Consider the following 20006-nt stretch of genomic DNA (forward strand, 5'->3'; position numbering starts at 1 on the left):
CCGTGTCTACATAAGCATCTCAAATAAGCTTGTGTGTTTGTGCCATAAGTATTATTCCTGCACAGGTGCCTTAAATATCTTCAAAGAAGCAAAGTTTATTTTATTGGTCTGGCTGGGGACTTCCTGATGCACTATTTCCATAGAACTGCTTAAGAAAACAGAAAAAAAAGCAATAATGTTGAGCAACGATCAGCACTGTAACTAAAATACCATCTGCCTCAACCGAAATACAAGTTGGGGGGGTTCCAGTGTTTACGTGGCTTCTTCACACAATAACCACAACAGGCGTTCTCATAAGCACCAGCAAAGAAATTCAAACTTTCCCAACAACAACAGATGCCATCCAGTCACCGCTGTCTGCCTGGAGGTGGAACAGTGTCTGCCCAAAGGGAACCCAGCCTTTCGCTAATCCTCTTGCTAATAAAGAGGCCCTATTGCCTGTAACCTGTTTGGCAGATATGTACAGCCACAGCCCTTCCACCTAACAAATAGATATGTTCAGCAGTCACAAAAATACTCACCAGTCTTTCCAGAAAAGGTGTTTTGTACACTTACAGTCCCAAGCTTTTCGAGCTTCCAGCATCCAGCACTAAAATCAGCCAGGGCTCTGACAGTCAGAAAATAAGCCTGCTACCAATGCTAGCAGGTACCATCTCCCAGCAAATCATTTCACACATGGATGTGATGAGATTTTCATCACGCTGTTCTCTAGACTCATTTGGAGCAGAAATGAGCTTGCAGAGTCATTAAAATGCCAGCAAACTGCCATTAAAATGCTAACAGTGTCACCACAGCTAGCAGGGGCATAACATTATTATTGTTTAAGTGAAACACCAATACAAAAGTGTTTTGTGGAAGAAGCCCGGGGCTTCGGAAATACCAAAGTCCAGTCAAGGGAAAAAAAACATCCATGACGTTATGGCTACAGGCTGACTGCAAGGTCCTCTACTTGCTGCAAACCAAAGCAGAAACACGCTGTGATAAAGGAGAAAACAGAGATCTCCTCTCATCTTTGCAGTATCTTTCAAAAAACAATGACCGTTGGTAAGAGCCTCTCCTTCATTCTTCATGAGTGGAAAATTATCTGGTTAAATACACACACACTTCCAATTTCTTATTTACAAGCACTGGGCATAATTTCTAATATAAATTAGGTCTTTATAAATAAATGCAGAGGCCTGCTAGGAACATCAGCAAACAGCTTGACTTACAGCATTTCAAATGAACCAAATCATGGCACTCAAATCACATTAAAGTAATTTTTCTATGGAAAATTGGGTTTGCAATTCTCAAGCTCTACTATAATAAAATACCCTATTAGTGTATTTGTATGTCAGCTGATTCCAGGGAATGGTTTGTGCTATATGTTTGCAATTATTTAGTAAGGATATACCAATGACACAACCCTATGACTATGCAGGCTAAGCTCACCTCTGAAAGAACAACGCTTGGAACGTTTTTGTATCAATCCTCTACAAACTTTACGTAATTTATGGTTACTTAAAGTTTTACAATCCTAGAAATTCTGTGTAGACTGAACCAAATGCTAATCTTCATTAAAAAATATATATTCTTGAACCCAACAGAGACATAGCATCGTTGATTAATAACCAAATTTTTCATCGTGTCATCTTTGAAGGATAGTTAAGGAAAACTCCTTTGTGAAATGTACTTCTGAAACATTACTGATGTCTGAATTCCTTTGATTTTCCTCACTCTTTCAGTGCTCCACTCCACAAAAAGCTTCTTTGTATCCTTCAGAAATTATGTTGGTAAGAAAGTTCATCACTATAGGAATAAATACTTATATATATATATATATGTATATTTACATCAAGCCACTAAGTCTGGCCTTTTAACTAAAATTACAATTAACAAGTTATGGGACTGAAATCAGTCTCTGAGGCAGATTCATGATCCCAATAAGGTAAATTGTAATAGCTATCGTTGACCTCAGTAGATCCAGAATTTGGCGCACTGCAATTTTTACAAGAATTATTTAAGAAGTAAGTCGCTAGATACCCACCCAGAAATCAAGCACACTATTTGATGTTTACTCTTGCCATATCTCGTGCACTGGTTGTACTTTGATAATACAAGAACCAACATTAGACTGTGAATTTGTATGACCTCAGTAATATCACCCTATGCAAACCAACATGTGTAATGGCCAACTATTAACATCAGAGCATTAACTTTTTAGACAAGCTTACAAAATAATCCAGAATTAGCGTCTCACAGTACTGCATTCCATGATGATATTATTCTAAATGCCACTCTATGTAGCAGCAACCTCTACAGCTGGTATGCAGGCAAGTCTTGCATTCGATTTGGTGAGAGATTTCAGAAAGTGAAGAATGAAGAGTTTTGGCCACTGACATACGAATTTACATTCTGGAATCTGACACTCACTCTTGAATTACTCAAGTGTTTACCCTCCTCTTTGTCATCTTCCCTAAATCTTGGTAGACACAAGGCATCTGCCGTGAGGTTATGCTGAAATCAGCAGGCAGGTCCCATGGAGGAGCTAGCTCTGATCTGCAACTGCTCCAGCAATAAAATGCAATCAGCGCCTTCTTGAGATTGCTCAGTACGCATCAGCCAAATGAGAAAATGCAGTCTGATTAGAGGCTGCATTTTAATCGAGTGCAAAAATAAAACCTTCCCTTTCCAGAGGGACACAGATTATTTATTAGTGATTATTTCTCTTGAAAACTCTTTTTTTCCAGTAAATCATCTTTTCTCTCTTCACTTCAGAAAGTTTACACACAGCTTTCCAGGATGTCACTAAAGTGCGAGCAAACTATTTACATTCCTGCCATATGTCTACCGATATCCTGCAGCTGTCTATCTAATTTACAATTAGATACCAAACTTCTGCTTGCGTAATGATTTGCATACTTCCCTAATTGCATGTTTTTAACACCAGTTAAGTAGATTAATTTTTTTTTTTTGATTGGACATTATTTTTTCACCCCCACAACTTATTCAATGCATTTCTCTTATTTTAAGCATTCGGAGCCCTGGGACAGGACATCAGAGAGATGGCGGTATCTCCACCAGTGCAGCGGAGATATATATAGTATATAAAAATGTGTATATATATATATATATATATGTACTTTTATAGCTCAAAGTTAAGATGCAACGGAGCCAAAATGTAAACTCCAGGGCTGTGGTTACCCGAGAGCACCTCATGCAAATTTCTTTCTCATTGACATGATTTTCCAGTGGCCAGACGCAGAATTTCCATCTCTCACCACCATGTTAGCCAAAAAAGCCAACACAGAAGCTCCATGGACAAACCCCATACCAGTGGCCATTTGTGTAGCCAGCAAGTTTTCCTTTTTGGTGAAACAACATTCTAGAAAGAACCTCATTTTAGGTTAATTAAAATAAGTTACATTAGATGAAAAGCAAAAGCCTCATAGTCCTCTTTTCCCATTAACACACAGTAAGTCACAACTCTAAAGATAGTCACTTTACACTAAAAATATTATCAATTCTGCAAATATCAGGAAGGCATTCTGACATTTTCTGAATTATTTTTGTCTTATTTCCACGCAAAAGAAAACGTCATTAAAATTGATGAGTTTTAACAACCAATTTTGTGTTGAAGAAACAGTCTTTTCTGAGGGAAAATTGTTTCAGTGGAATTTCTTCTGGTTTGATCACTAACTAATTATTCGAAGATACTGGAGTTCTCTGATCCTGGACATATGACATGGATTATAGTGAAACCAGCTGGAGATTAAATTTCTCACTCACATATGGAGCTCATGACCCTCTTTATGAATCATCACACCGTTTGTTTAATATTTAATGCAACTCTTAGTTACTCCGAAGAAAATGTTGAACAACAGGGGCCCATAAAATTAAAATCACACAGCAAAATCACAGCTACTTGCAAATCTTCTCTCTTCTTTGGGACTTCATCACAAATCTGTCTGATCTAGGTTCATTAAGTTTATTTTTTCACTCCCGAGATGGTAAGATATGATGGAACACTAAAATTTCATATAAACATATCTGATTACAGCTTGCAAGCCTCAAGAGATCCAGCCTCGCTTTTCATGCAAACCTAGACATGGCAGTATCTTGAGCTTGAGAAGAAATATTTCTGAGTGTGTTAATCTGCTGAACTTAAAGGAAGAGTGGGAAATCTAAACAGTGCAACAGAAGAGAACCACTGCTCTAGGCATAACTTCACTATCTTAAATGCATAGACTGTACAAGATGGAAATGTAACTGCCTCAGTCGTGCTCTCTCTTTCCTCTGCTCCTGAACTTACCAACTTGAAAAATAAATTCAGAAAACTGTCAGTAAGTAACTACATATCTCAATGAAGGCAAATCTGCATGCAGTCAGGAACATTTTATCTACCTATTTCCCCAAAGCTAAAAGAAATACTTTTTTTTTTTTCTAAATGCATTTATACAGCTTCAAAGAATCACCACTGCATTATTAAATTAGCTGTGCAAGAAGTTTAAAGTTTCCCCAGACCTCACCATCTGAGCAAGGTCAGCGAAGTCAAGCCAAAACCCAGCTCCCATTCTGTCAACCTGAATCTGCCTTTTGTTCAAAGACCTGTTTCCACTCAATATTAAGACAAGTCTTGCCTCCAGCTTTTAGACCAAAGCATAGATTTGCATCCAATCCACAGCAGACATCCAACAACCAAAATCTCTTTACAGTTGTGCTATTTTCTGACATCATACTCCCTTCTGCCTTCCTTTTCATAGAATCATAGGATGGTTTGGGTTGTAAGGGACCTGCGTGGGCTCCTCTCCACGGGCTGCAGCTCCGGCCCGGGGCCTGCTCCTGCGGGGGCTCTCCATGGGCCGCAGCCTCCTCCAGGCCACATCCACCTGCTCCACCGGGGGCTCCTCCACGGGCTGCAGCGTGGAGATCTGCTCCGTGTGGGACCCATGGGCTGCAGGGGGACAGCCTGCTCCACCAGGGGCCTCTCCACAGGCCGCAGGGGAACTGCTGCTGCCTGCCTGGAGCACCTCCTGCCCTCCTGCTGCACTCACCTTGGGGGTTGCAGGGCTGGTTCTCACTCCTCACTCTCCCAGCTGCTGTTCCCAGCAGTTTTTTTTCCCCTTTCTTAAATCTGCTCTCACAGAGCACAAACAACATCACTTATTGGCCCAGCTCTGTCCAGTGGCGAGGCCCTTATCTAACATGGGGCAGCTTCTGGATTCTTCTCGCAGAAGCCACCCCTATGGCTCCCTGCTACCAAAACCTTGCCACGTAAACCCACTACACCCCGTTATGTATTGGAACACTGCTGTAAGGTCTCCCTGGAGCCTTCTCTTCTTTGGGCAGAACAACCCCAACTCCCTCAGCCTGTCTTCATAGGAGAGGTGCTCCAGCCCTGTGATCATCCTCATGACCCATTAGCTCTCCAAGACTTATTAACCTTGTAACACCAACAAATTGCATATAGGGGAGGAAATATACGGGCAATTCCAACGAAATCTACTCACAACTCTTTTCTCGTTTGTGGTTGAATACTCCAAAGGCCAACCTTTGCTAGTTTCATCGCTAGGGTTTACAAATGCTTTTCAGGAGAGCACCTCTTTCAAATAAGTCCTGGCAGATGGAAACTTTTGCGTGCGAAGGGCTATCTTTGCATCACAGCCCTGCCATGGCCCTTACTCTTAAAGGCTGTGAGTTAACCATGTAACTCAGTAAGGAAAAAACACAGTAAAAGACCCCCCCCAAAAAACTAAGCAGTTCTCTGAAATGGGTAGAAACACACCTGATACTGGCCATGAACTAACATGCCCCAGTCAGGCAGCAGATTTGCCTGCATTAGCCTACATGGGTCTCCTGGAACTTCTTGCACTTTCCTCCCTCATGTTTGCCAACAAATTTCTCAGGTCAAATGCTGGGGTACAGCCAAGACTTGGAAAACAAAAAGTGCAACTTGCTAATGCATCGCCCACCTCCCTCCTCGCCTCTGCCCCTCGTCCTGTCTGTCTGAGGCACCAGCTCAGTGTTGCCTCAAGCAAAGCCCTTCTCCCTGCATCAGCTTTTTCATGGCCCTTGAAAGACTTGGAAAGAAAACAAAACTTACAAGCAAGATGCACATTTCAACCTGGAATTGACTGATACAGCATTAGTCAAACCTTATATTTTCATGGTTCGGTAGTAATTACTTGGCGTCAGTAGGTGTCATCATTAAAAAGTTCCTTTTAACAATACAATGACTGGTTGAGTGGATTCAGTGGTAGGAGCTCCTCATCCTCTCCCATGCAGGTTCACATGCCCCACACTGTAAACATGGCTGATTACACGGCCCTGATAAAGAACAAATTAAGTGTTTCTGCACAGTCCTTTTTGCCAGCTTTGCCATGAAAGAAATTACTTCATGCAGTAACATCACAAACTGTCCCTGCTGCCTTTTCATTCATAACAATGTCAACATCTGCATGAGCAAAATATTTTTGCATATGCAAAGAGCCACAAGAGGTGAGCCTAGCAGCTGTCCATCTCCAAGTCTGCATGTGCAGAAAACATCTAATACATTTGTGAGATTTTTCCATGTGAAGAGCATGCAACTGCACCTTTGGCTTCTGCACATCCTTTATCTCAGCACCTAGGAACTGCAGAGAACTTGCCTGGCTGCTGAGGTTACTGCCTCTACAAGCCTGAACCCATCTGAAGAGGTGGTTGCAGGCACAGAAATCCCAGGTCACTCTGTCTCTGAAGCAGGGCAGCAGCAGTGGTGATACACCTTCTTCCTTTGGAAGCACCGAGTACCCACTTGGAGGAAAAAACAGGCATCTTAAGGTAGGTTTTGCTCCCATGAAACCACTTGTTGTGGAGCCCTTTGCAGAATTATGTATGTAAGTGCAGACCTCACAAGCCCAGAAATACTGTCCTTGCCATCTCTCCCTGCTTTGCAGTCTGCATAACTATTCCAACACCACTTTCTTGTGAGCTCCCCAGCAGAATTAATTAATGTTTGCACAGGACTTTGAAGATGAAAGTACTACGCGAGTGCTAAATATCAGGCCAGATTCTCAGCTGGTTTAAAAACTGGCATTTACAGCATGGCATCTAGACCCACAATCACCCTGTCTTATTAGACAGGTTCTGCAGAGAATGCAAACAAAAAAGAATAAGACAAAAAGAAAGAAAAAATACATAAGAAAAAAAACCATAAAAAATACAAAAATACATAGAAAAACAGCATCGTAGCAATAACTTTCATGCCTTTTCAGAGTCACTGTTTCTGCAGGTGAAGAGTAAAAATCCGCAGAGCCACAGTACCATTCTCCTTCAAATCTCCTTAAAACTCACCTCTGCTGTGATGACTACAAATCATTCGACACTGATTAGCCAGCTGATGTTCTGTGACTTTGCACATTACGCTCACCATAACCATCCTGCTCTTACACTGGCCTGCCCCAGCTGTTTACTCAACGTGCTGCTTCTTTTTCTTTCCTATCCTCTGCCTGTAGACTACTTGAGCTTTTGCAGGTGTTTTTTTTCTTTTTTTTTTTTTTTTCATATACATGGGTATCAGGTCCAGCCCAGGGATACATACATGTAGACAAAATGTCTTTCCAGTCCTTTGCAGGCTCCATGTAATATTAGGGATGTGCAAAAGTCAGTCACAAAGGAAAAGACTCCATAAGTGTAGATCCACTTAAAGAGATGTATGTGTTCTTCTATACAATGGTTGATCATAAAAATCAACCCAGGAGGGGTTGATTTCAACTCATGCACTTTTATACATAAAGCAGCTACGTGCTTTTACAAAAGGCACCACGCTATTGCAGTTTAAGGGCTAAACTTACTGCTTATGCAACATTTTTTTTAATAGCAGGAACCACACTTAAAATTGCGAACACATGGTTCGAGAGGAAGTTTCATCGGCAAATCAGTCTGTCACTTGAAAAAACTACAATAGTTATAAGGAGAGACAAAGTACTCTTTAAATATTATGGAAACTGGCAAGACTGCCTTTCCTTTGGGGGCTTAAAATAACACAGCTGCCGCCGAGCGAAGAGAAAGCACCAGCAGGCTGCACGCATCTCATGCCGGGATGCCCCGGCTTACCAGGGAAGCACCTCCACCCACTGGACGTGGGCCAAGTGCCGATTCTCCAGAAGGACAGAGCACCTCCAGATCAGACCTTTCAGCTCCCTCAGCTCGACAGGAAAAGAGAGCGAGCGAATTCGAGGCCACGGGGCTGCGTTTGTGCACAGACACGTGATAAAGGCAGCACGGTGTTGTGCTGAATGGCAAATCCACAGTGCGTGCCTACTGCCTTTTACTCCCTCTTAACTGCTATCAAGTTTTTGGCATGTGTGTGTTTTGGGGGGAGAGGAGGGTTAATGGGCTGCATCTGGAGGGTGTGCGCTATTCCCAACTAACTGCCAGGCCTTTGGAAATAGGAGTTACTGTGCTGGACCACCACAACACCAGTGTGAGTGAGACCAGGCTCAGAGCCACTGCCAGCCTTACAGGACAGATTTATCTGACTGTTTCTGTCACTTTTTTTAAGATAGTACCAGGGTAAACCTCACTGCAAGTCCTCTGCACAACTGGCTGGACTGGGGTCCAGTGCAATGTCCCAGCACGCTGGGACAAGCATTTTTACATGTTTTTAATAGCAGTTGCCAACAATATAACAAAGTATTGGAAGGACAGGCGTGGGCATAGACAGACCACACATCACTTCAGCCCTGGTGAAGCAAGCCTGGGTATCCGTGGGGAAAGCTGTGCCACAGGGATGCTTTTCTGTGAGGTGAGATAGCCATGTGCCTGGAGTGGCCCAAAAATATATGGGACCACTCTATCTTCCTGTTTGGGTGGTAAAGCAGAAAGGTGGTTGCTCCTTACCCTGTAGCTCTGGGAGTTCACTGCCTCTCCTTCTCGAACCAGTTCCTAGGAGGAAGCAGGATAGCTGCCTACTGAAACCCTGAGCCCATTTCACAGATGAATTATATAGATGAATGACCCCACAGACTGTTTTGTACAAAAAATTCTATAATAGGCACCTCATTTTTTTATTGCAGGATGAAGTGTTAATGATGAAGATCATCTGAGGGTGAGGCATTCAGAACGGATCACCTCATTGATGGCAAATGGACTGATGCTACGTGCCTTGGATCCAGACAAATCTCATATCACGTCCACATGATCTAGGTGCCAAATTCAAACCTTAGAGGTCACTTTAAATTATCACAACTATTTCACTATTATTTCAGTAGAAAACCGTGCATGGAAAGGATGCTGATACTCTTTCCATGGTCTCCACTAGGCCTTGCATTATCAACTCCTTTGCTAACTCAGTCACATGCGCTATTCATAGAGATTCGAGAAAAGAGCCCTCAAGCCTTTTCCCATGTTCAACAGCAAGACTCTACCCACACAAATACCTAAAATACTTCACTTTTAAGTAATAAAATGAAAAAAAAAAAAGCACTGGAAATGAGTTCCCATACTATGAGATTCCAGCAAATATTATAAAACCCAAGGACACAGGCTTTGCAACAAGCCTTCTTTTGAAAGAAGACAAAATCAAAGATAAACCTGAGGCTGGCAGCCTGAAGCGTCTGATCTGTACTCCCTACATGTAGCAGTTCTGCTCAAAACACAGGAGAAGATGCCCTTCCCACCCCAAACTAGCAAGTCTGCCCATACACACACACTGCAGGTAGCACTGTGTTATGGATGCATATAAATGGCTTAACTTTCAAGCCCCAGCAACTCATGCCTGGGGCAAAGCTTGATATTTCCCCATCTGAGTGCAGCTCTTTCTTACCCCTCCAGTCTGTTTTGTACTCTTAATTTCCTACTGAAGCCTCTCTCCATTGAGAAACATCCCTTCTGCCTCTTCAGCATGACTTAGGCTGATGCTCTGCACTCATAGCCTTAATCTCTAGAGAGCCTGGATGAGATTTTCAAAAGCACTTAGTGTTGACCTACCTCTGCTCCAAATCAGTCTGATCATATTAGGTTAACTATATTTAAGTTTGGCCATGTATATTTTGTCATAATAAACTTACCCCAAAGGAATGCTGCTGCTTTAAAACAAGATTACTAAACCCACAACTATTTATGCATCTCAATAAGGAATCTGATTTTCCACTTACAGTTCTGCAGATTTTTTGGAGCATGTTGAATATTTAGTACTGGCAGAACAGAGGTCAATGCAATTATATTCTACATCTTAAGAGGAAACAGTACCCTCTAAATTCAGTGCTAAAGAAGGGCTGTACTAGAGACCTGAAGGCTCAAAACTCCTAAAACTATTGTTGAAAATTAATAGCAACCTCAACCCAGCCAGAATGCTCATGTTTTGGCATCTGTGAACGGCTCTGCAAAGCCATGGCCCAAATACTGACATAAGAACTCATCTTTCTCCTCCTCCCAATTCTTGTTTTTAGGCCACCAAGCAATGAGGGTTTCTAAATGGTACAAGGACTGACTGTCAGCTGTCACCATTTTTTTTCCAACACACAAACACTAAAAAAACCACTTCTCAATGTAGTCCATACGGCACCTCCACAATGACCAGAGCCATAGTTGGAGAGTATTGGCCATGAAGCTCAAAGTGTAGGACTAAATATACCTTTTTTTTTATTTTTTAATTAGTATGTTGGACCTTCTTCTGCTGCATTTTTCCCATTTTTATGTATATATTTTTAACTGAATCCATAATTGGTCTATCTAAATGATTGACACCGAAGGTGAAGGAACAGCCTGTTAGTCTTGACTGCTGGGGTAATGAATAGAGAAGCTGACATGTTAAATTTCTTCACCTCCAATTGGAGTTATAAATTATAGAGTTCTTTTGCATTATCTTAATACTAAGTTCATCTTAAAAATAGAATGATTCCTTGGGGGTGTATTTATAGTGAAAAAAATACATATCTAATGCTACTGTACTTTGCATACCTTCATATTTTAATATAATTGGATTGATTTTTTCCATTTTGTTCTTATTTTTGGATATTAAGGATCAGAATCAGATCATCTTACACTTTAAAAAGGCTCCGTTTTGCTTCGGCAGGACATTCAGAAATTTTCAAAATCTGTCTGTAATTTAGCATATCTACCTGCTTTTCCTACAGCTACTTTGACAGGTTGCATCTTCATACATTGGCCAAAGACCACTTTATCTGAGTTTCTACAAACTTTGCAGGATGGGGAAACAGGACTTGAAGAAGTCTGTAGGAACTAAAGTTTCCACCCCATAAAAATCCTTAATTCGGCCTTCATCCCCGTGCAAACAACTTCTGTGAAACAAATCATCGACTTCAAATTAATCAGTTTATGTGAGAGCAAACACAGCTCATCAATAAAAAACAAAGTAATAAACCACAGGAAAATGCCTCTAAGCCAGACACAGTGCATTTAAACTCTCCAATTTATTTTGCATGGGAAGGAGGGGAGATAGCTCTTAAAACTTTGGTCTAAATTAGACTTAATTCAAATCATGCTGCTATGAAACCTCAAGGCCCAGCTCCTAACAGCAGTGCAACCGTCTGTGGAAGTGAGTAGGAGATTAAGATAATCTGCATTGTGGGATGCCAAAAGGAGGTGGGAGGCCAGCCTGGAAAGGATGAGTCCTTCCCTCAGTGCTGGAGGAGAAAGAGGAGGGAAGGAGTAGAAGGCCCAGGCCCAGGCTCTCCCCTGGGCCTTTATCTCTTTATCAAGAGATAAAACTCTTGATCCACCCCTGTGATGGTTGGGGTGTCTGCCAAAGTCATGTCAGAGGAGGGTAAAATGGAAGTCCACCACAAGAGCACCACCTCCACCACAGTGCTTGCTGTTCCCCCGTGTTTTCGATACCTTTAATGCATGCGGCCCTGTTGGCAATGATACTTCCTCCTCAATATCCCACAGGAAAATATCAGCCTCAAGTCATCAGCACCATGAATTCCCCTACAGCTCAGTTAAATGCTGCATGTCTTCAATTCGAATTGTGTGCTTCTATCTGATTAAGTCTTTCCTATTTCCAGAATTATTTTGACATGGGGAAGAGGAGAGGAAGGGACAGGGGAGAGCAATACACTTCAAATAAAAATTGCAGCCATTCAGGATTTCAATCACCTCAGCAAAAATATGCTTATGACACAAATATATGCATGTTATTAAGTTAGCAGGGTCTTCTCTTAATAGTGCAATTAGCTTTCATAGGAAATAGACCCCTGTACCATCTTGAGAATAGACTCTCGGGCATATGTTTTTACATAACACCAGGAACACTTCTTGCAAATTAAAGAAAGCATTTGTCATCTCCAGTGTTTACACTGAAAAAGTGGCGTTTTAAATGCTGCATTAGCATCAAATCCCAAGGGACACCATGAGCAGCCTCAAGCAAGGAGCGCTCACCCAAGCAAAGGCCGCACTAAAGTGGAAGCTCTGGCCATGCATCCTTGGTTTAATATATTACCAGCAGGAGGAAAATCTGGTGCCAGCACAGCAAATTTCTGCACAGAACTCAGACTGCTGCATCAGGGCCTCTGTCAGGGCTCTGTCTTGCAAAATACCCCTGCCTCCCTCCAGCCTGGCTTGAACCTACATGAACCTTCTGCAATTCCCTTCTCACTGCTTGAAGGAGGGGAGCACTGCACTGGGGGGTAGGCAGCAAGACCTCCACACCTCAAAGACTGTCTGTGAGCTCATCGACAAGTCATGCTTGGGATGTCTGAAAGACATGAAGACTTCTCTTGCAAAGAAGTAACGGGTCTCTGCAGCGGCCCCATCCCATCAGGACCTCCTGCAGAGATCTGAAGCTTGCTGGCCCTGCACGGACATACCACTGAAAACCTGCATGTCGCCTGCCACTCTGCAGATTAGGCAAAAGCAGCTTTGTTTTATTTCAATTACTCTGGGGTTCGTAAATTGTCACCCTTATCCATCAATAGGATGGTCTTCATTAGTCTGTTCCCCGTCATTTAACATGCCTATAAGCCATTGCCAAACAGATTATACTGACTATTCCATTAATATCCTGTATTCAGCAAATGGGGAGGAAATTGTATTATTCTGGTAACTGTTTAATGTTTGCCACCAGACACATGAAGCAAATGTGTCCAGGAAATGCTTACTTGCCCGATGTCACCTGATGAATAAGTCCAGACACCCTATTCATTTGAAAGGAAGCCACAAGAAATAACTGCAAAGAAAGTAGAGCTACTGCACATAGCAAGAAGTAAATGAGCTAATAAATACTGCCATACTGTATTCTCGCGTGCTAAGTAATGTTTTATTACAGCCTTTAAAATTAATGCTTGATATTTTGTTGGTATCAACACATGCTCAAAATGTATGATACTTCACACTACAAATGCTATCAGGTGACAAAGCAAACCCCACTGCGGGCACTTCATCACCTGAGCAAAGGCACAGAGTAAAAAACCCAAGTCCCCACCCTCCCTTCCGACCGTACATAACCAATATTAAAAGCGGCATGAGCCATTTTATTCTTGTCAAGATCAGTTTTCTCACCTGGCTACCACAAGCCGTGTTTTCATTTCCCTACAATAGTTTTCCCCTGTCTCCTACTTTACCTAAATATAACCTTTCAACCATGTTATTGGCCTGAATTTAACAAACAAAAAACAACAAGCAACCAAACCAAACCAAACACACACACACAAACTAAGAAATCCCAACCACCTAATACCTGGATAGTGGCGCTTGGCTGATGGGAACGTGCTTCCTGCTGGCTCCTTCTGTGACCAGAGGAGAAGTAGGATTTCCAAGTGCACAACTCACATCTCAGATATGCTAAGTCACCTTCTGAGGTTACCCAAGTTTCTCAGCCGGTACAAGAACAGTACAAGGCTCTTCATGACAGTACCCTCAGGAAGATGCATCCTGACCCACCCGGAATTTATTTTTATTTTCCTGGTTCGGTCTTGACATGGAGACAGGAGGATGCTGACAACAATACTCAGGTTTTATTACATCCTTTAAAAATAAATACTTGATATTTTGTTGGTATCAACACATGCTTGGAACATCTGATACTTATACTCCACAAATGCTATGCAGAGACTAATCAAACCCCACCATGGGCACTTCACCACCTGAGCTTTTTGTCAGCCTACTCATTTAATATCTAGAACATCTACCAGCTATTTTGCTAGGAACTGCACCTAATTACTGCAAAATACACTGGGGGTATGTACAAATAAATTCTGGCACATCAGCAGCTCTATATCAAATAAAACAGACGTCTGACAATTGTTATGCCAGGACTGTCCATCAGTTCAGAAATAAAAGTGCCTTTCTGCAAGGTGTCCTCTAAGAGGGAAGCAAACACACAGGGGCAGGGAGGCAAGGAGAAGAGACGGGGGGAGGCAGAATGTCTGGTGTCTGAGATGTCACTGGCAACAGGACCACACTGTCCAGCAGAAATCCCAGAGGCTCCTAATCCAGCGGGGCTGCTGGCTCCTTGCTCCAGCAAATCCCTTTTTCTTTCTCAGCACAGTCACTTCCACCTTAACGTGCAGAACTCAGACCCATCCTGCCTGTGGTCTTTGGCCTACGAGAGCAACTGGCAGTTCAGACCCATCCACTAAAGGCCAAAGATTAAACCCAACAGAGGCTGCATTTCCAGGGAAATGAGGCAAAAGTACACCGTGCCCCTCGTTGGAGTGGTTTCACAAGTCCGAGTGCTCTTGTTTATGTCTGAGAGCACCAGAGGGGCACCTCCCTGAACCACCTGCCTGCACAGCCCATGCTCTTCAGCCTTATCCACGTTTCTAATGGCATGTTTAACTGATCCATTATACATGTGTCACAGCCAAGCTTTACAAAAGCTGTCAAAGTGCAAGCCTTGGCAACAAAACCAACCAAAGATATGTAAGCGGCAATCTGAGAAGATACTCCCCAGGAATTAGATTTTGTAAACAAACATTTCAGCTAATTGCATTCTTGTTCTCAGTGCAATGAAGGCCCCATTTAGCCAGAGCATTTGTCTACGGAGTTTAGTTTCTTCCACTTAATGAATGCTGATCCTGTCTTAGCCTCGGCTGGTATATCATCAGGATCAACATGAAATGCTAATGGAGAAAGATGCTTAATATCATTTCAAGTGTTTAAGTTACAACCACAGCTATTAAAGCAAATCCATTTTACCTGTTCCTCCTCAGGCTCCCCAGTGAGACAGATTTAAAAGTTTCCGTGGGGAGAAGTGATTCATAAATGGCTGCACAGATCAGAGAATAAAGCCTTTCACTGTTAATTACAGCCAGCATTTTCCAAACTGAAGCTGGTCATTTCGCCGGCAAAACGCATAATTAGCAAGGCTCATTTTATATCATCGCCTTCACAAATTAGTCCACTTTTTAAAAAGCAAGGTGGCTGCCTCTGGCAGTAGGCAGAAGCATGCTGGCCAGACAGGAAAATGAGGCTCTGTTCTCTGCTCGTAGTCCATGGCAGAAAATCCAACAGGGTCCCCAGTTTTCAGTTCCCTCATGGGTTCAATGTGGAAATCAGAGTTTCTCGCCGTGGCATCACTAACATGAGACTCTGCAGTGCACCCAAGTAAGGTGATCACTGTGGTCCCACAGATCTATTTCTTCCTTGCAAGAAAAGCTCCCTCATTTCCAAACTTTCCCACTACTAAGTCAAAGCACAGGACGTGAAATAGCCATAGCACTAAGGAGGAGATAGCGGAGGAAAAAGCACCTTTGGTTAGCAGGCGGTAGTCTCTGTAGAGGAACCACACCGGGTCCAGCCCAGGTGGCATCCATGACTTCCTTGCTTCCACTTTGGGGATTTCACAGGAATAGCAGGAGAGGCTGATACATGAAAAGAGATGCTGCTGTTCACTTGCTCAGAGAGAACGCTCTCAGACACGATCTGCATTTTAAAGCAGGTCTGTTTCCTTCTTCCCGCGGCTCAGACTGCCCCTCACCTTTTTGAGGAATAACTTCACTGCAGAGGCTTCTGGTGGATGTGCCTGCCAAAATCCCCATTTTGAACAATGCACCTGAAATACTGGCTGGGACCCCGAGCGCTCACCAGGCAGCACGCTTCACCTGCTGCGCTGGCAGCGATCGTTGGAGATGCTGAAGTTACCCTCGTGCAGATTTTAAAAGGCCACTGTTTATGCATGTAAATTCTGAAGGGCATTAGCGGCATAGCTGACACACACTGACAGCCAGCGCAGCTCCGGGAAGGGAATAAGCAGCAGCGACTGCCTGAATAATTGATGTGCTTTTACTCTGCCCCATGGCCCAGTTATTACATTGCTCACTCTCTTCAACTGCCTGTGGTTTCTAAATTAATTAGAAATCTTAATGTCATGGCCAGCCAGTTAAAAAAGAAAAAAAGGCATGGAGTACAAAAGAAGAGAGTGCTACTGATGCCCTTGAGCCCTGGGATCTCTTACGTTGGCCTGAGCAAGCAGAGAATAAAAGCAAAATCTCTATTTCTAGAATTTTGGACCGATGCTAACAGCTGAGCCAAGACAAGAGCAGACCCTCACGTGGCATGAAGTCGACTCCATCTGCAAAAAGCCCTCAACTCCTTCTTCGTGGGGGTGAATACCCACATGGAGGTCACCTCTCCCAGAAGATGAGGCAATGCTTTTCCAGGGGATAGACAGCACACATATGGAGAAGCTAGAATCTATTCAATAAGATGAAAATGGTGCAAGCATCTGACATGTATCTAACCTGGCCACAGCAACCTGGTGACACACTGTACCCAACGAAAGGACACTGCTGAATCCAGGTCTTGAGAAATTATGGAGCTGGTGGTTGCCCTGCTCGTACAGTCGACAGAGCTAAATGTCTCTGTGGGATCCGTTTCATGGGCTTAAAAAAATTGTGTGTGACTTGACCTCAGAGAACAGGAGAAGCTGATAAAAATGACATATTGATCACGCATAACAACAGGGTGGACATTTCTTTGCAACACACAAAACCCTATCTACTTACAGTATTGTTTATGTCTGAACTTTAAAACAATGCCTATAGCTTTTAAGAAACCCAGTGGGAATAATTCCCCTGTTTGAGCCACATTGCATTAAAGCACAGGGAATTTCATTGCAAGTCCTTTGAAAGCACTTAGCCATGATGAATCGGGGGTATATTGAGTTCTTTCCTTGCTTGCAACAAGAAATACAGATTTCTTAGAAATCTCCTTAAAACTGTACCAAAAGCATAAATAAATATAAAGGATTGGATTGCCTAAGATCATTTTAAATTGCTCAGATAACTTAAGAGACTAAACTTTTACTTTTTTAAAGAAGAGAACCAAGTAATCAAAATACCAGTGAACTCCACAGTGCAGCATAGTTCTTGTCTTTGCCACTACATAGCACGTTACTGTAACCTGCAAGATACCTAGGGGGAAAAAATGTACAAAACACCTTTCCATTACTGCCTTTTTAAAATTTATGATTTAAAAGAAATTGGATTTTTGAGTTTCTCTTTTTAACATGGATAAAATAACCTTATACTCAGAGCAATGAATTGCTTGAGTCCCCATGACAGTTATTGTACACTTCCCATACACATTATAACAGTCCAAGGGCAGAGAAGAGAGCTGGGGATGGTCACACAACGCTTTACAGTTTTATGTGACACTGTAAATCCTAATGGGAGTTTCCAACAAAAAAGAGTCCCATTCATCATCACATGGAAGGAAATTCAAAACACTGTGAGACAACACTACAGGGGAGTGTGGTTTGTAAAAACTTAATGCATTTTGTTCAAATGTTTATTTGATTCTAGAGCTTCTCCTTCAATCTCATATTTTTCCTCTCCTGTCATAATTTCCTACTAAACTGATGGATGCAGTCCACCACAAAACATACACAAGAATGAGAGCAAGTTGCAAATGTAAGCCCTTTTATTGTGTTTCAACATATTTGCTGAGAACCGAGATGACGCTTCCATTTGCTGTGCAGGAAAATGGGCTTTTAAAGAACTGTAATACTGATACACGAAGGTGGCATCGGTCCACTTACATGATTTGTTTGTGCTTGCCGTCTTTGTTTACATACTACCTCTAAAATGCATGTGCTAATTATTTGAGAGGGCACTTCTTTACTGGGAGAGTGACAGAGCACTGGGACAGGCTGCCCAGAGAGGTTGTGGAGTCTCCTTCTCTGGAGATATCCAAAACCCACCTGGATGCCATCCTATGCAACGTGCTCTGGGTGACCCTGCTCAGCAGGGGTTGGACTAGGTGATCTCCAGAGGTCCCTTCCAACCTCAGCCATTCTGTGAGTCTGTGACCAGTACAGCATTGCAGACATACTGAACACAAGATGTCACTCACATGCATTTTTCAAACCAAAACAATGAAATTAAGTGTCTCATAAGAAGCTATGCACTCATAAGTTAGGGGTGCATACGGAAGCCTTCCTGACCCTCACAACATTCCCTGTTTGTGCTCTCCGTATCACTTCACATCTGTGTTTTTAAATACCACCGTGCTAACTTTTTTATACCTAAGTGTACAGACTTCACATTATATATTTCCTTTTGCTCTCCATACTGTGGCATCTGCATGTAGGCATCTCTCCTCATTTTGAAGTAATGACTTCTATACAGCTGGAAGGAGGAACCAGATGAAATAGGACCACGATTCTTCAACATGGCCATGCCCTCCTTGCCCAACTTGTATGTCACTTGCCTCCAGAAAGAAGGAAAGTGCAAAAACACACTAGGTCCTGCAGAGGTGCGTGCCTCTCAGCCTTGGAAAGAAGGTGGAACAAAATACACGAGACAGTGGCTGAACGAAGCTGCACCGCTTTCCTCGCTGCTTTCCAGAGCCTACTCTTTCAAGATGCAGCCCCTGGCAAAGTGGCTCATGAAAGTTTGATGACCAGCATTTTGTTTAACACCAGCAACTGAGCAACAGCCCTGTCGAGCTGCAATACCCAAGCAAAATGTCACGACCCAAGAGGATCAGAGGACCTGACTGAAGGAGGCAGGCTCACAGGCAGCAGAAGACCTCACGACCCCCAGAGCAGGGTGCGCCACCCCACGAGTGACTTGGTCACCAAAACATGGGGAGGCTGCTGTTGTAGTGCTGAAAACCAAGCCTCCTTCGATACCTGCACCCTGTGCTACAAGGCTGTCTGAGGTGCCCTTGCAAATATAAAGAGCTCCACAGCATTTTCCATTGGCACATCTAAACCTTGATTTTCTCTTTTACCCGTTTCACATTTACATGCACTGAAAAAATTCACACTATGTTATTCCATAGCATTTTACTTCAGCATTTTTATGCTTTGCTGCCTTTGTTTCCCTCCTCCCTTTCCATACAGGAATATTTTCAAGAAACAACTGTGAATGCATAACTGAAAACTGAAATACACAAAAGCCACATACAGAGACAATGCTATAGGCTCACACAACATAATCAGGTCGAGAGGTTTAATATTTTAGCATGGCTAAGAAATAAAGGTAGACTTTGAGATGCAGTAATTACCTTTTCTTGTTCTTCAGGTGCTAAAAATCCATACGCTAGTTTTGCAGAGTACCGAATTCAGCATTTCTGGAAACAAAGAGAAAAAATAATTAAAAAACATTTATACTTGCCTCTGAGGACTTATTAGGCACTCATGAACTTTCTGCTCTACAGAAATACATAAACGTCCTCTGCGACAGAGGATACAGCAAGGAACAAATGTTTTTGGACAACAGATCTGATTTTCAAAAGCCTGTACAATTTATTTTAATCTTTATGCAGCGCATCTCTGTATAGGAAGACAGTAATAGCACGCAGCTATCAAAGGCTGGATGAAAAATCAGTGGAAGCTATCATTGCCAACGGGAAAAATAAAGAAAAAAAAAAGAGATACAGGTAACTTTCAAATATATGTGCACATATATGCACATACACACCATGACAGTCACCAACAGGATCTGGATAAACTACTTTTATACTTGAGGATTTATCATATGGTTTTAGAGGTTTCTGCGCCTGAATATTAAAGAAACATCTGGTTTGCAAATAACATAAAATGAATTATAATTGTAAGGATGCTATTTCCTGTTCCTCAA

At 42.5% G+C, this 20006-nt stretch overlaps 1 protein-coding gene across 21 annotated transcripts in view; it reads right to left on the minus strand.

Moving 5' to 3' along the window:
• Positions 1-20006, minus strand: part of ADGRL3 (adhesion G protein-coupled receptor L3) — a 535525-nt gene that overhangs the window by 415163 nt on the left and 100356 nt on the right. For all 21 annotated transcript variants that reach the window (XM_048067842.2, XM_048067827.2, XM_048067821.2 and 18 more), the window contains exon 2: positions 19432-19497. The gene's annotated coding sequence lies outside the window, so the exon portion shown is untranslated. The remainder of the gene's footprint in view (positions 1-19431; positions 19498-20006) is intronic.

The sequence above is a fragment of the Anser cygnoides genome, chromosome 4 (assembly GCF_040182565.1).
Source record: "Anser cygnoides isolate HZ-2024a breed goose chromosome 4, Taihu_goose_T2T_genome, whole genome shotgun sequence".
NCBI lineage: Eukaryota > Metazoa > Chordata > Aves > Anseriformes > Anatidae > Anser > Anser cygnoides.